Source organism: Triturus cristatus, chromosome 2_2 (assembly GCF_964204655.1).
Source record: "Triturus cristatus chromosome 2_2, aTriCri1.1, whole genome shotgun sequence".
NCBI classification, from domain to species: domain Eukaryota; kingdom Metazoa; phylum Chordata; class Amphibia; order Caudata; family Salamandridae; genus Triturus; species Triturus cristatus.
Genome location: NC_140582.1, coordinates 1014029056 through 1014045051, shown reverse-complemented (window position 1 = coordinate 1014045051; position 15996 = coordinate 1014029056).

The window sequence follows — 15996 nt, the reverse complement described above, 5'->3', positions numbered from 1 at the left end:
CACTGGCAGCCTCCACAACCATAAAGAAATACTGTGAAAAAAATGTGCACAAATAAATTGAAAGTGTGAGAAAGTAAAACACGCACTACGAAAAGCATTTGCGTGCCAACCCGTCCTGACCCCCTACAATCACAGCAAAAAATCCCACTCTTTTTTGCTCTTATAAACTAAAAACGAGCTAAACAGTCACTGGCAAAAACCATCAACTTTTAATCACTGCCCTGTGTTTGCTCAATTTAAAAACAAGACATACTGTTGCACTCCATCAGTTCTTATGGAAAGCCAACATGTTTCATTGCCTTTTAACAGATTTCCGGCAATTTCTTCAGGGCTAGGGGTCAGTCCTCGCCGCACTGTTAGTTCAGTAATATACCTGGGGAAAATAGACACAGACAACACGTAACACACAGTTAGGCACAGCGCACAATTAAAATCACTCTACGCAGCGCGTGTTTTATATGACTTACTGCTCACATATACAGAATATTTACCCGGTGGTTGCCCACACCTTGCATACCGCCAGCCACCGTTTCTGACGATGTGTACACGTCCACACCGTCCCCACATAATTACTACGGTTGCTATCTGTCAACCTGGAAATAGATATAGATCTTAATTACTGGTGGAATAACACGGATACTTCGTTCAGTGTAAACCGGGATTCACTCTACTCACATATCAGACACAACTGGGGTGGTTGTCTGCATGTAAATGCCTGCTTAGATACAGACACCGTTTCAATCATCTCCTTTTGTGAGGAAAAGGCTGTAGCTAATGTCCCTGTTCCCATGGACCAAGCCTAGCTCGTACTTACACCCACCCCCACAAGTCTGCTCTCCTCCCCGCTTACCGATATTTTGCTAGCATCTGGCTTCAAACTGGGGTGAGTGAGTTTCTCCTTACCCCTCCTGTTTTCTGTTCTCGCAGTATGCAAGAGTCTAACCACACGAAACCCACAGACTCTGGCCAAAGGGCTTGTAGAGAGATCGGTGAAAAGTGAACAACAGGGGGCAGATCTACAAGAAATCAACGCAGCGTGGTTCCGCAAATCATATTGCTGCACTGCATTAATTTACATCAATATGTTGCATCTCTGTGCTTGCCCCTATGCTGGCGCACAAACTGCTGCCATGCGCCAGTGCAGGCACCCTTGCACCATAGTGCAAGTATGCCTGTGTCGTGGGGAGATTGTTTTTGTGCAGGAAGGGGCACCTTCCTGCACAAAGCAATCAATTGAGGTGATTTCCTCTTCCAATGTGTGCTGTAGAATGCAGCAGGCATTGAAAGAGGAAAAAAATGAGGAGAAATGAAAACATTTCTCCTTGTTGCACCTCGCTACGCCACGCATTCTAACGCATTGCCAGATTTACGATTTCTAGTGAATCTGGAAATGCATCAGTGGACATGGGTGTTGCCTGGGAACACCCACAGCAACACCGATGTCACGCCCCTAACACGCAAAGTGTTGCGTGAACAGGGGCGATATTTACAAGCATAGGTTAAGTCACGCAGGGTGACTTGACCTGTGCTTGTAAATATCACTCAGCAGGCAGCGCCACCGGTGCGTCACGCAACGTGATGCTACGGCGGCGCAAGGGGCTTGTAAATCTGCCACCAGGGCTCCAAGATGCGAGAGGAGCTCACAGCAATGAGGGCCACGGTAGCCTCTCTCAAGCCCCGATCACAAACTGGGGGATCTTCGCGCACGGTCAAATGGACAGGGGTCGGGAGATCTGCGCCAGGCATGAGTTATGTGTCACCCCCAGGGGGGGCATGCTTGCTCCCCGGGAAGTCCTGGTGTGCAGTTGAGCGTTTAACCGCATGGGTTGGTCCCAGGGTTGGGAAGCCAGGTTCAGGTGTTGTCTGACCTGGAGGGTGGGACAACTGTAATCAGTGTCCTGACCCATGTTGCTTCTAGGGGTACCACTCCAGTTGGGAGTGTGCAGTACTCTGGATGGGGGTGCAGAGGGAGGGAGTCCTCGCCTCTGACCCCGGTACAGCCTGAGGGTTTAGACCCTAAGTTAGAGGGCCAGGTTCAGGGTGTGCCCCATGACCTGGACGCCCAGTTGCAGGATAGAACCCCTGAACTGGTGGGCGAATTGCGCAGGACACCTGCCACAGGTGCCCTGGCAATTCTGGAAGTGGTACCACTCCAAGTGGAAGGGTACAGAGCCCCAAGGAGGAGGACCGGGTGTGGGAGAGGCCACCCCAGTCTTTGGTCCAGCCGCCGGGTACAGGCCTGGGGCTGGTGGGTCAGTGCTAGGATGTCATACCTAACCTGACAGGAGGGAGAATGGACAAAGGGTGCCAAGCACCTGGGGCTACGGCCCCCTGCTCCCTGGCGCCACAGAGGTTTGAGAGCCTTGAGAGGCAGAAGGCCTGGGTCTCATCCCTGACTACTGTCAGTGGCCCCTGTGGCATTTTGCTGTCTGTCTGTTGGGACACACCTGTGAGCCAGTTAAGGTTAGGTGCTGCACAGGTGGTGTCCACAAGTGAGGAGAAGGGTTCCCCATGGATTGGCTTGGTGGGCCCTGAGAGTATGGACAGAGGGATTCCAATAGGTTCAGATTGGCGTAGAACTAGGGTCTGCCCCTGCAGTTGCGGGCCAGGTCCTTGTTCTATCGCCCAAAGCAGGGAAGCCCATCAAGGTAGTGATTGGTCTACCCTGCGTTTTGGCTGGAAGGGGGTTGTGTTGGACTTGGCCCTTTTTGCAGGGTCATCCATGAACTTTTTGCCTTCCTCCCATATTTCTTCTCACCTGTTGTTGGCTGTTTTATGACTCTGGGCACTTTACCACTGCTGACCAGTGCTAAAGTGCATATGCTCTCCCTATTGTAAATTATTGTACGAATTAGTGATTCCATGATTGGTTGGTTTGGTTTACCTGTCAGACCCTAGTACAGTGCACCGGGAGTGCCCAGGGCTTGTAAATCCAAATGCTGCTGGTGGGCTTGCAGCACTGGTTGTGCCACCCACAGAAGCCGCCTGTAAAAGTGTGTCTAAGGCCTGCCATTGCAGAGCCTGCGTGCAGTCTGGTACTGTCATGCTGACTGGGCAAGTGCACCCACTTGCCAGTCCCTAAACCTTCCCTTTTCTTCATATCAGGCACCCCTATGGTAGGCCCAAGGGCAGGGTGCATTGTAAGGATAAGGTAGGACATGCCCTGGTGTGTGTGGCATGTTCTAATAGTGAATTACAGACATTTTTGTTTTTCACTATTGCAAGGCTACCTGTTCTCCAGAGGCCAGAATGGGCAGTTTGGTTATTACATTTTATAATCCTAACTGACTCAGGGAACATGGTAGAAATTCGAATTTAGTATGCCTGAACTCAGAATGATAAAATACATTTTTTAGTGAAGTTGGTTTTAACATTCTGTGTTTGAAAATACTACTTTTAGAAAGTAGGTATTTTCTTGTCTAACCATTAAAACCTGCCTCTGCTAGGCTGTGTATTCCTTGTCTGGAGTTTGAGTGACAGGGCTGGGGGATTCCAGGAGGCAGGGTGAGTCCGCCCAGTGGTAAATAGAGAGATCTGCATCTAGATGGGAGGGAGGAGTTGCACCTGGGACCTGAATAGGACAGTGCCTGCCCCCCACAGTGCTGGCTCCACCCCCTGTGGTGTGTCTGATGTCTCTGCCCTGCACTATGATAGGAGAGAAGGAATCATGCCAACAAAGTGCTCCAGGGCTGTGCTTTCCCTCCACAATGCTGGCTCCACCTCCTGTGGTGCGTCTGATGTCTCTGCCCTGCACTCTGAAAGGAAAGAAGGAGTCAGGTAAAGAAAGTGCTCCAGGACTGACCAGAACCGGTTTGAACAAGGCAAAGCCCCTCTGCCCTCAGAGGACAAAGGATTTCTGGGTATAAATATTGGGACCCTCATCCCAAGAATTTAGATCACTTTGGGAAAACAAGAAGAACCTCTGCTGAGGGAGGAACCAGAAGAAGCTGAGGAGGAAACTATCCCTGAACCCGGGGGATTGGCCTGCAGTGGTTGCCCTACTGCCAAAGAGAGGAGAAAGGAACTTTGTGTGTACTTTTGCTCAACTTGTGAAGGATCTCCAAGGGCTTGGAAAAGAGCTTGCCTCCTGCTGAAGTCACAGGAACAACAGACTTCACCACCCAGCTCCCCAGAGTTCTTTGGAAGTGCCTGCTGCTGTTGTTGGGCCTTCTGAGGGACTGCGTGTCGCAAGGAGCTGGAAGCGCGACTCAAGAAGGAGAAGCGTGCCGCCGTCAGAGCTGTTGTCGTCGCATCTCGTAAAGTGTGTCACCGCTGCAGCATCGCATCGAGCGGAAGCATCTCGCATCATCCACGAAGTGTCTCACAACGCCGAAGAAGCGTGTCGCCATTGCAGCCATCGTAGCTGACGCATTGCACCGCATCAAGAGAAGAGATTCGCATCGAGGAAGAAGCGTGTCGCCATCGCAGCCATCGTAGTTGTCGCATTGTACCGCATCAAGAAAAGCGCTTCGCATCCACGGAGAAGCGTGCCGCCGTCGGAGCTGCTGTCGTCGCAACGCATAAAGGGGTGTCGCCGCTGCAACATCGCATCGAGCGGAAGCGTCTCGCAAACGTCGGAGAAGAGTGTCGCTGCCAAGGCCGCTGTCGTCGCATCGCGTAAAGTGTGTCGCCGCTGCAGCTGAAGCATCGAGTCGAGTCTTCTCGCAACATCGGAGAAGCGTAACGCATCTGGAAGATATTCACGTCTTTATTTCTTTGCATCAAAAACTTCATCGCATCAACATCGTTGCAACACTTTCATTGCCCTGCGTGTCGCATCTAAAAGGTACATTGACTTAAAGTGTCGCATCTAAGAACTTAAAAGAACTAAGCAAAATTCTACCATCTAAAGTAACAGTATTGTGTGTTGTTGTCACTTGGTTACTGTATGTGTTGACAAATGCTTTACACACTGCCTCTGAGATAAGCCTGTCTGCTCGTGCCAAGCTACCAAGGGGGTGAGCAGGGGTTATTTTAGGAGTGTACCCCCCTACCCTGACTGGAGGAGAGGGTCCCTATTTGTCACAAGTGCATACCTGTGCCAACTAGAGACCCCCAAGTCTAACATTGGTGGCAGCAGTGGGATTCTGGACTTGAATTTGTGACTCATGTACAGTGATTGGTGAACACTACTTAGTGAGTGCAGACCATAACGCAACCAATACTTGTTGGTAGATTTCTTTTTGGGACTTTCTATTTTTGAGTACTGCCAAGCTTAACCATGGTGGAGAAAGCAGCATCCATAGTCTCTGTTGATAATGAATGGCAATGGGAAGAAGAGAAACTGGACAGCTACCCAGTAAAACAGATAAAGTTCTTCTGCAAGAAATTCAATGTTTCTACTACTGGATGCAAACATAAGGCAGAGTTCTACAAGGCGCTGAGGGCCTGGGTAGAAGCAAGGAATGCCACTGATGATGATAATGCAGAGGAGCAGCTGGATGGGCCAGTGGGCCCAAGAGGAAGGAAAACCCCTTCCCCTGCCGGTAGCAGTGTTTCTGGTAAAAGTCTATCTCCAGAGGAGCTGGCAGATAGAAGAGAGTGTAGGATGCACGAAATGGAGCTGACCAAGCTCAAGTTAAAAGGGCAGTTAGAATTGGAATGGCAAATTAGAAAGTTAGCCCTAGAGGAAAAGAAATGGAAATGGAGCATGAGTTGATTATGAGGAAGCTTGACTTAGAGCTCGAGAGGCTTGAGACCATGAGTGTCTCAGCCCAGCAACAAGAAATGTGTGTAGCTCAGAAATTGAGCTTTGCTGAGTGGGAGGAGGAATCCAGCTCAGATGGTGGCAGCAATATTGAATTTTCTAGTGCTGAGAGAGTAGTACACACACCCAGAGATGTGGCGCCTGACTTGAAGGAGGGGGTTAATTTACACCAGGAGGTTCAAGGATATGAGGTAGCTCCAGTGGTGCGCAGTGTTCTTGAGGTGAATGGGGAAACTGGCACAGGGGTTCATAGTCCTAGTGGTGGGAGGGATTCCCCCATGGTTGAGATCCTGGAGTGTGAGTGTGAAGACCGCCCAGAAGAGTGTGGGTTGAGTGACAGAGACAGCCAGATACTGTCTTGCCAATCTCTGGAGAGGAGTGTGGTGTACGTGTGCAAGGCACTGAATGGTGAGGTAAAGGATAGTTTGGTAAACCCTTGTAGGGGGCTGTGTAATCCAATTGTGGGAGAGCATATTGTAAGTCCCTGTTTTCCAGAGCTATGCCAACACCTGTGGGAGAGTGAGTTCTATGACCGCAGGGAGCTCACATTGGAGGCAGACCTTTGGTGGATTCCAGTGGGTCTGAAGAGGCATTGGGGAGTGATCCGAAGAAGAGTGGTTCAGGTATCTTCAAACCCAGTGTGGTGGAAGTGGCTCAGAGTAGCCCAGCTAGGTCCTGTAGTAGTGAGAGGGGTGTAGGGCCTCACGTCCTGTCTTTAAGGGGAAGGAGTGAGAATGGGTTATGTCCAAGTAGTGCCCAACCTCAGTCTCAGAGCCTGGATGGTTCTTTAAGGGAACACCAGGTGGGGAGCCTAGTCTGTCCTGAGGGACTGCCCATTGGGCGGGATCCCCTAGTGTCTGGTGAACTTGGAGGGTCTGTAAGCAGGCCTCCATCAGTTCTGGTGTCTGGCAGTGCCACTCCAGTTGGGAGGGTGCAGAAGTCCAGAGTGAGGGGTGAGAGGGGGAAAGAGTCCCCAGTGGAAGTACCAGTGGGTCAGGGGCCAGCCAGAAACGCTGCCTCACCAGTGAATGACCATGGTGACACCACTTCTGTCCTGGGGGATGGACAGGGGTCGGGAGATCTGCGCCAGGCAGACTGTCACACGACACATGAGTTATGTGTCACCCCCTGGGGGGGGCATGCGTGCTCCCCGGGAAGTCCTGGTGCGCCAGGCGAGCGTTCAACCGCATGGGTTGGTCTCAGGATTGGGAAGCCAGGTTCAGGTGTTGTCTGACCTGGAGGGTGGGACAACTGTAATCAGTGTCCTGACCCATGTTGCTTCTAGGGGTACCACTCCAGTTGGGAGTGTGCAGTACTCTGGAAGGGGGTGCAGAGGGAGGGAGTCCTCGCCTCTGAGCCCGGTACAGCCTGAGGGTTTAGACCCTTGGTTGGAGGACCAGGTTCAGCGTGTCCCCCCTGACCTGGACGCCCAGTTGCAGGATAGAACCCCTGAACTGGTGGGCGAATTGCGCAGGACACCTGCCACAGGTACCCTGGCAATTCTGGAAGGGGGTACCACTCCAAGTGGAAGGGTACAGAGCCCCAAGGAGGAGGACCGGGTATGGGAGAGGCCACCCCAGTCTTTGGTCCAGCCGCCGGGTACAGGCCTGGGGCTGGTGGGTCAGTGCCAGGAGGTCATACCTAACCTGACAGGAGGGAGAATGGACAAAGGGTGCCAAGCACCTGGGGCTACGGCCCCCTGCTCCCTGGTGCCACAGAGGTTTGAGAGCCCTGAGAGGCATAAGGCCTGGGTCTCATCCCTGACTACTGTCAGTGGCCCCTGTGGCATTTTGCTGTCTGTCTGTTGGGACACACCTGTGAGCCAGTTAAGGTTAGGTGCTGCACAGGTGGTGTCCACAGGTGAGGAGAAGGGTTCCCCATGGATTGGCTTGGTGGGCCCTGAGAGTATGGACAGAGGGATTCCAATAGGTTCAGATTGGCGTAGAACTGGGGTCTGCCCCTGCAGTTGCGGGCTAGGTCCTTGTTCTATCGCCCAAAGCAGGGAAGCCCATCAAGGTAGTGATTGGTCTACCCTGCGTTTTGGCTGGAAGGGGGTTGTGTTGGACTTGGCCCTTTTTGCAGGGTCATCCATGAACTTTTTTGCCTTCCTCCCATATTTTTTCTGACCTGTTGTTGGCTGTTTTATGACTCTGGGCACTTTACCACTGCTAACCAGTGCTAAAGTGCATATGCTCTCCCTATTGTAAATTATTGTACAAATTAGTGATTCCATGATTGGTTGGTTTGGTTTACCTGTCAGACCCTAGTACAGTGCACCAGAAGTGCCCAGGGCTTGTAAATCCAAATGCTGCTGGTGGGGTTGCAGCACTGGTTGTGTCACCCACAGAAGCCGCCTGTAAAAGTGTGTCTAAGGCCTGCCATTGCAGAGCCTGCGTGCAGTCTGGTACTGTCATGCTGACTGGGCAAGTGCACCCACTTGCCAGTCCCTAAACCTTCCCTTTTCTTCATATCAGACACCCCTATGGTAGGCCCAAGGGCAGGGTGCATTGTAAGGATACGGTAGGACATGCCCTGGTGTGTGTGGCATGTTCTAATAGTGAATTACAGCCATTTTTGTTTTTCACTATTGCAAGGCTACCTGTTCTCCATAGGCCAGAATGGGCAGTTTGGTTATTACATTTTATAATCCTAACTGACTTAGGGAACATGGTAGAATTCGAATTTAGTATGCCTGAACTCAGAATGATAAAATACATTTTTTAGTGAAGTTGGTTTTAACATTCTGTGTTTGAAAATAGCACTTTTAGAAAGTAGATATGTTCTTGTCTAACCATTCAAACCTGCCTCTGCTAGGCTGTGTATTCCTTGTCTGGAGTTTGAGTGACAGGGCTGGGGGATTCCAGGAGACAGGGTGAGTCCGCCCAGTGGTGAATAGAGAGATCTGCATCTAGATGGGAGGGAGGAGTTGCACCTGGGACCTGAATAGGACAGTGCCTGCCCCCCACAGTGCTGGCTCCACCCCCTGTGGTGTGTCTGATGTCTCTGCTCTGCCCTGCACTGTGAAAGGAGAGAAGGAATCATGTCAACAAAGTGCTCCAGGGCTGTGCTTTCCCTCCACAATGTTGGCTCCACCTCCTGTGGTGCGTCTGATGTCTCTGCCCTGCACTCTGAAAGAAAAGAAGGAGTCAGGTAAACAAAGTCCTCCAGGACTGACCAGAACCGGTTTGAACAAGGCAAAGGCCCCTCTGCCCTCAGAGAACAAAGGATTTCTGGGTATAAATATTGGGACCCTGATCCCCACCTTCCTCTCCCAGTCCCCATGCTTAAAAGGCAAGATGCTTGGCTCCTCCCTCAGCCGCTGAGCAAAGGGCTCGATATATGGGTCAAAGAGGAGGGGAAGTAGGGCAGCCCTGCCTGGTCCCCCTGGTGATATTAAAAGATCTGTTCAGGTTGCCATTAACCAGGAGTCTAGCTGATGGTTTTTGATAAATCAACTGGATTCCTCGACAAAACTTCCTACCCAGATTAAATTTCTCCATGACTGCTGACAGGTATGCCCAGTTAACCCTGTTGAACGCCTTGGTGGAATCAAGAGTCATGGCTGCGAAAGGGAGTGAGTGGGTAGACACGATGTCTATTGCTCCCATAAAACCATAGGTGAGGTCAGATAAATTCCTACCTTTAACAAACCCCTTCTGATCAGAATGTAGAATATCACCTGCCAGAAGGCCCAGCCTCGCCACCAGGATCCCGGCGAAGATTTTATAATCTGCATTCAACAGCGAGATGGGCCTATAAGACTCACACCTCGCTGGATTCTTACTGGGTTTCAAAACCAGGATGATTGTGGCTTCACCCCAAGACCCTGCAAGTTTAAGGCCATCGGATAAGATCTCATTAAATAACTGAGTTAAGGCGGGAACTATCACCATAGCAAGAGATCTATAGAGCTTTGATGGGAGTCCGTCGGGTCCTGCGGCTTTCCCTCTCTTACAAGCAAAAATAGCTTTTTTCACCTTTTCCTATGTGATATCCTGCTCTATATCTTCCTGATGCATGGAGCGCACGGGGATAAAAGTGGTCCTGCCCAACCACTCCCTAGCCTCCGTCTTGGCTACAACTCGATCTTCTAGATATAAGTCCTGGAAGAAATAAAAAAAAGCCTCTCCTATCTCTTCGTCCGAAGACAAAGGGGTTACCTCATCAGCACCATCAATTTGTTTAATCTGGTTTCGAAGCCTATCGGACTTGGCCTTCCATGCCAATAGCTTACCTGCCCCTTCACCATACTCAAAAAGGGCCAGCTTGCTTGCCTCCCATCTTCTCATAACCCTCGATTGGAGAATAGTGTCCAACTGCTCTCTTATCTTGCTGAGTTTGACCATATCCTCCTGCTGTCTCTCCGAACCTAACCCCCTATTCAGATCTAATTCTATTGCCTTCATTTACGCCTCCATGAGTGCAACCTCCCCTCTGTATTTTTTATTCCTGAAGCTCACCCTACTCATGATTAGGCCCCTCAAAAAAGCTTTATAGGAGTCCCAGACCACAGCAGTCGTTGCAGAGCCTGGATTCACTTTCCAAAAATATTCAGTCTCATTAGATAGATAAGACATCTCTTCTGCCTCTAACAGTAAAGTTCGATTAAAAGTCCAGGCTCTGAGATGCTGGGCCTGCTCCAAGTCGAGGTCCATCGATATCCCTGAATGATCAGACAAATGCGATGGCAGGTATCCGATGTCCTTAACCTTGCCCGTCAAACATTGGCTGACCAAAATATAGTCGATTCTGGACCTGTGTCAATATTTACTATTACAGTATGAGACTCCTAGCTGATGGCCCGATCTTTCTCTCCAAATATCAGAGAGGCCGGTTTGTGCCATTATGGACTGCAAATACGACCGGGACCTAGAAGAAACCATGGCTCTGCTACTTGCCGACCTATCGAGTTTAGGGTTGAGGACAATGTTAAAGTACCCAGCCATAATAACCGGGTCTGAATAGTCTAGGAATTGTGAAAAAATAGTTTTGAGAGAGGAAGGGTCATCTTGGTTTGGGCCATAATAGCCGACCAAGGTGAGGAGAAAGCCAGTGATGGTCACCTTCAGGATTACCAATCTGCCACCTGGGTCAGCCAAAAAGTGTAAGACAAGGGCATTAGCTTGCTTTTTAAGGAGTATAGCAACGCCCCTAATGTTAGCGGACTGATTTGAACAAACGAGAGAATCCACACATTTTTTATTTTTAAATATCTCTATAATCTCCTCCTTACAGAGGTGAGTTTCCTGGAGGATAATGACCTGCGCTGGGGAATCTTTCAAATATTGCACAAAAAAAAGCCCTTCTAGACCTCACGCGCAAGCCATTAACATTCCAGGACAGGAACTGAATTGTTTTCATGGAGATTTAAACAAGAGACCCCTAACACGGTCAAAATGCTGAAGAGCCAGCACCAGACCAATCGCATCCTAGCCACGGCCATCTGAATAGGCACTAAGGTGAATGAGGAAATTTTATGTTTTATACCCCTGTGCTCCCTCCCAAACCCCCACTCCTCCCCCTCCCCCCCTTCCAGAACACCCCCCCCCATGGATAACCCACCCATTTACCTGGCCAGATGTAGTCCAGATGCTGCCTCCCGGAGCAGCCCACCCCGTCCCTTGAAGTGTAAAGAAAAGAAAAAAAAGTGAGCCAGACTAAGAAAGAGAAAAAGCTAAATAGATGGGCAACTAGATAGTTATTCCTAGTTATTACTGTCATAAGGTATCTTGAGGAGGAGAAAAGAGGGCAAAAGTTTAGAAAACTACTACTGTGAGTTCCCCTACCGACGATGTACAAGTCAGGTGAGAAATTGCTAGGCCACAGGGGTAGATTCACCCATTAAGGTACCCCTTTCCCCAAGATTTCAAGCAACTCATCCGCTTCGTGGACTGATCTTATATTATGTATTTTGTTCTTGTACATAATTTTCAGAGTTGCTGGGAATTTAAGCTGGGCGACAGCACTGAGTTTTTTAAAGTCATCGAGCTTCCTGTCCAGTTCCCATTGTCTGGCAAGCGTAACTCTGGCAAGGTCAGAGCGGATTTCAAAAGAGAAGTCCCTGACCTTCAACGATTTCCCTTTTAAGGCCAAATTTAGGATCTTTTCCTTTAAAGAATAAATCTGAAAATTAATCAGGATTTTCCTCGGCTTTATTCTGTTCGGATTTCTGCGAAAAGGGTCCCTATGGATTCTCTGGATATCGCTGCTCAAAAGCTCATCCGATTCTTCAAGCTGCAAGGATTCTTTCAGCAGTGACACCATATAGGACTTGAGATCAGTCCCTTCACTCCCCTCAGGAACATTCAAGATACGCAAATTGTTCCTACGTGAGTTGTTCTCCAACGACTCCAACCTGCCACGAAGAGTCACTTCCTCCCTCTTGAGGGACTGGATACCTGCTTTGGCGGCCCCAAGATGGTCTTTTAGGTCTCCAACAATTGTGTTCTCTAAGGTCTCAGTTCTTGTATTCAAGAGATCCACTTTTCTTTCCAACGACTCGCAGAAATTCCTAATCTCTCCCTGATTTGCAGACCGATAACCCCTTCTTAATGTCCTCTGACAATGTAGAAAAAAGAACCTCCAAAGAAGCCACTGAGGGTCCCCTTGCTTCATGGTCCTTGGAACCTTTGTTTATATCTTCATCGTTGCCAACTACTGGTGCCAAGGCCGTCTGCGCAGCAAATTCTAGCATTTTATCTGGACCCCCCATAATACCACTCTCAGTGAGAAAAGCTGGGGTTACATCGTGTAGCAGGGAACCTCCCACGGCCTCCATGCTATCGGGAGGTGATATCAGGGCTAATTGCCCTGCTGGCTTCCTTCTAAGAGCCTCCCCTTGTTTAACAATGTTGAGTACCGCTGGTTGTACTTTAAAGTATGACCTCAAGGCGGGGGTGATCCTAACTTTGGAATCAAGGGGATTGCTTTTGGCCCTTCCTGCCTTAATACTCCTGGCTTTGATGTCATATGACTGAAAGGCAGAGCTACTAGAGAGCACTATCCCGCTGGGGGGGGGCTCCTGGTTCCCTGGCTCTTACCACTTTACCCCCCACCAGCCGATTTGGGGGGCGGTTTGCTGTTTTTGATTCCTGATTTTAACTTCACTGGGCCCTGGGTCGCTCCAGGGCAGCCTCCAGCCAGCGAGTCGAGCGGGGCGAACCGAGGGCCACCGTCACTCCCAGGCACATCCCCAGGCAGGAAAACCAGCTGCGCCACCGCAGGAGATGGCAAGCTGCAGCAAAATCTAACGAGGAAGATCAATCGGTGAGGTGAATTTCTTCAAAGGCTCGCAATCATCTGAAAAACGGTACGCGGGCACAAGTGGCAGCTCAGCAAGCAGCCACCATGTTCTCCCCATCATAGGGTAGTGTTAATGCCTATGTTGAACACACACAACGTCAATAAATGAGGCACACAGTCAAGAAGACATTTGAGACCAATTTAGAAAAATAAGTATTTTTATATTTATTTTAATACCAAGAACTTCATTAATGGGTAAGTACTTTTCATAATAGCAATTTTAGCAGGTAAATAAAATGTTCACTCAAGTACGTTTTTACAAGTTAATGCTTTTCAATGGAGTAAAATACATACACTCCATACAGTTCTTTGCAAACAGTTCTGGGGTCCCCTTTAGGACTTAAGGTGTTAGGGGTCCAAGGTCCAAAGTACCACCAGCAGTTTGGTTTACTTGCCCTGGAGTGTCTGGGTGCAGAGGTGCTGTATGGGTTGGTAGCCTGGTGTGCTACACTGTAGGCAAAGAGGGGGGGCACCTAGAAACAGGCAGCAGAGGGACAAGTTCGGGAGCTTCCAACAGGAGGCCCGGTTCATGGGGTTCCTGGAAGCAGGGGAGCACCATTGGTTGTTGTGGACCCGGGATGCGGAGCTCCGGTGCAGAGGGGTTTGGCACCAACAGATCTCAGTTGGACCTGCAAAGGTGGACAAATCAGGGTGCTGGCCTCTGTGATGCTGAAGTCCCTCGTTGGTTGCTCGGTCGCAGTGGTGTTGGAGTCTGGATTGGATTCAAACAAGCTCTGGGTGCTGCAAGGGGTCCTGGCATCTCCTCACTTGGTGGGGAGACAGATCTCACCTCTAGGAGCAAGGTGACCTCTTCCTGGGTGGCTGCTTCAACAGTGGTCCCGGTAAACAACAGAATGGTGAATGGGACATTGCAGTTGGTGGCTGCAGGGAAGTGACTCTTCTACTTCAAGGGAGATGCTGACGGCTTGGCGAAGTGCTGGAGGCCCTTTGAGGCTTTTGGAGGCTGCACACCTGTAGGATGAGTCAAGGTGTCACAATGGTTGGGACAGGAGCAGGAAGGCAGGCAGGGTTTGGCACAAAAGTACACCAGCAGTCAGCAGTTCTTGCCTCTTTGGCTCTTCTTTGTCCTCTTCATTCTTCAGTAAGTCACATCTAAGTTTCTGGTGTCAGGGGGCCACCAAAATACTAAATTTAGGGGCATTAAGGAGAGTTAAGGGTAGTAGCCAATGGGCTATTTACCCTTGGGGTCACCATATCCTCTATCTGACCAGTTACTGTGGACATTCGGAATAACCCTTTTCTAAATCCATCAAAATGGTGGAACCCTACTTTTGTGGGGCATATCAGGCAGCCCACCTTAGGGGTGTGACTGGCCTGTCAGTGCACCACCCCTCCTAGCATAGCTAATTTCGCTCCTGCCCCAATGCCAAATGGGTCTGAGGGCAGGGGGTGGCATCTCCCAGGTCTGGGAGAAGCTGGGATTGCATATCAAAGGTGGCAGGAGCTTTGAAGTCCCTGACCTTGGTATGCAGATTTACTAGCCATCCTGCGTGTGAATACCTTCCTCTGGAACAGGCATTGTTTCTGACCTCAAAGAGTGTGGGCTCTCACCTGCAATGGGTCAGAAACATGTCTGTGGTGGCAGGTTGGACGTTACTAATCAGCCAGCATGCTAAGAGGCTGCTAGGTTTTCAGGGGGCACCTCTAAGGTGCCCTCAGCGGGCATGTTTTAATAAATCCACTACTGGCATCTGTGGGGATTTATTAAGACAAGGTATTTGGTACCAAACACCATGGGTTTCAGTGAAGCCCTCATGTAGCTGGGGAACTCGTAATGACCAGTGCCCAGTAGATATACTTAAGATGGCTTCCCTATTCACTTGTACTATCTAGCAATTGAACTAGACAGCACAGGGGCATATCTGCTCTTTCAGATATGTCCTCACGTGTAATATAATGCATACCCTAGGGATGTAAGGCCTGCTGTAGGAGTGACTTACATATATTGCATGCCGTGTCTGTGGGCATGGCACACAGGGTGTGTGCCATGTTGTGTTTTATCTTTTGTCTCCACCATTTCACACAGCCTGCAATGGCAGTCTGCAAGAGTTTGGTGGTGGGTCCACCCTGCAGCCCTGAGGGACCCTCTTTAGTACTCATGCACTAGGAACCTGGGGTACCATTTACTAGAGACTTACAGGGGTGCTATAGGTCTTGCCAATTGGTGAACAATTGCACTGTTACATTGTTTTAGGGCAGCAGCAAAGGCGAACTGGTTAGCAAGAACCCAGTGCACTTCAGTCAAACTTGCGTCAAGTACCTGGCAAAAAGTGGGAGTGACCATGTAAAAAAGGGACACTTTTCTACAGTGAGACCCAAAACTTGCAGAAGTAAAAGAGAGGGCAACCCTATTCCTCTACATACTCCTCCTCTGCCAGAGGGGTGTCCATTTGGTTGGCACCCGGAGTCCCGTTTCAATTGCACAGGCACATTGCAGATGTAGGTATAAGTTATGTGCTCTTGCACAGCATTCCGGACGGTAGAGAGCTCTTCTCAATGTATATGCCTTCTCAATGTATATGACCCCAACAATGACGATGGGGATTTTTATGGGGATAGAAGCCGCACTCCTGCCCTATGTTGGAATGCCCATTAAATGGGCTGGGGATTTTAATTGTTTTGTGAATGGGCTGCTGGACAGGCATCCCCACAGACTGGGCACGCACAAACGATGACCAGGCTGCAGTTTGTAGAAGTCTGGCGGGACCTTCACCTCACAGCTAGGGAAGTTGCATTCTTTGCACTGACTCACAAGGACCACAGCCATCTAGATCGCTGCCCATTGGCAAACTACAGAGCGTTGAACATCCCCGTAGTGTAATATCAAGTACGTTTCTTGTCAGACCATGACCCCTTACTGGTAGAATGCCGGGGAGGGGATCCAGACCAGACATCTGTAGGAAGGTGGAATCTGACTGCATGGTTGCCCTCACTTTTTTCCCTGGTGTTTGGATGGTTTTTGACTA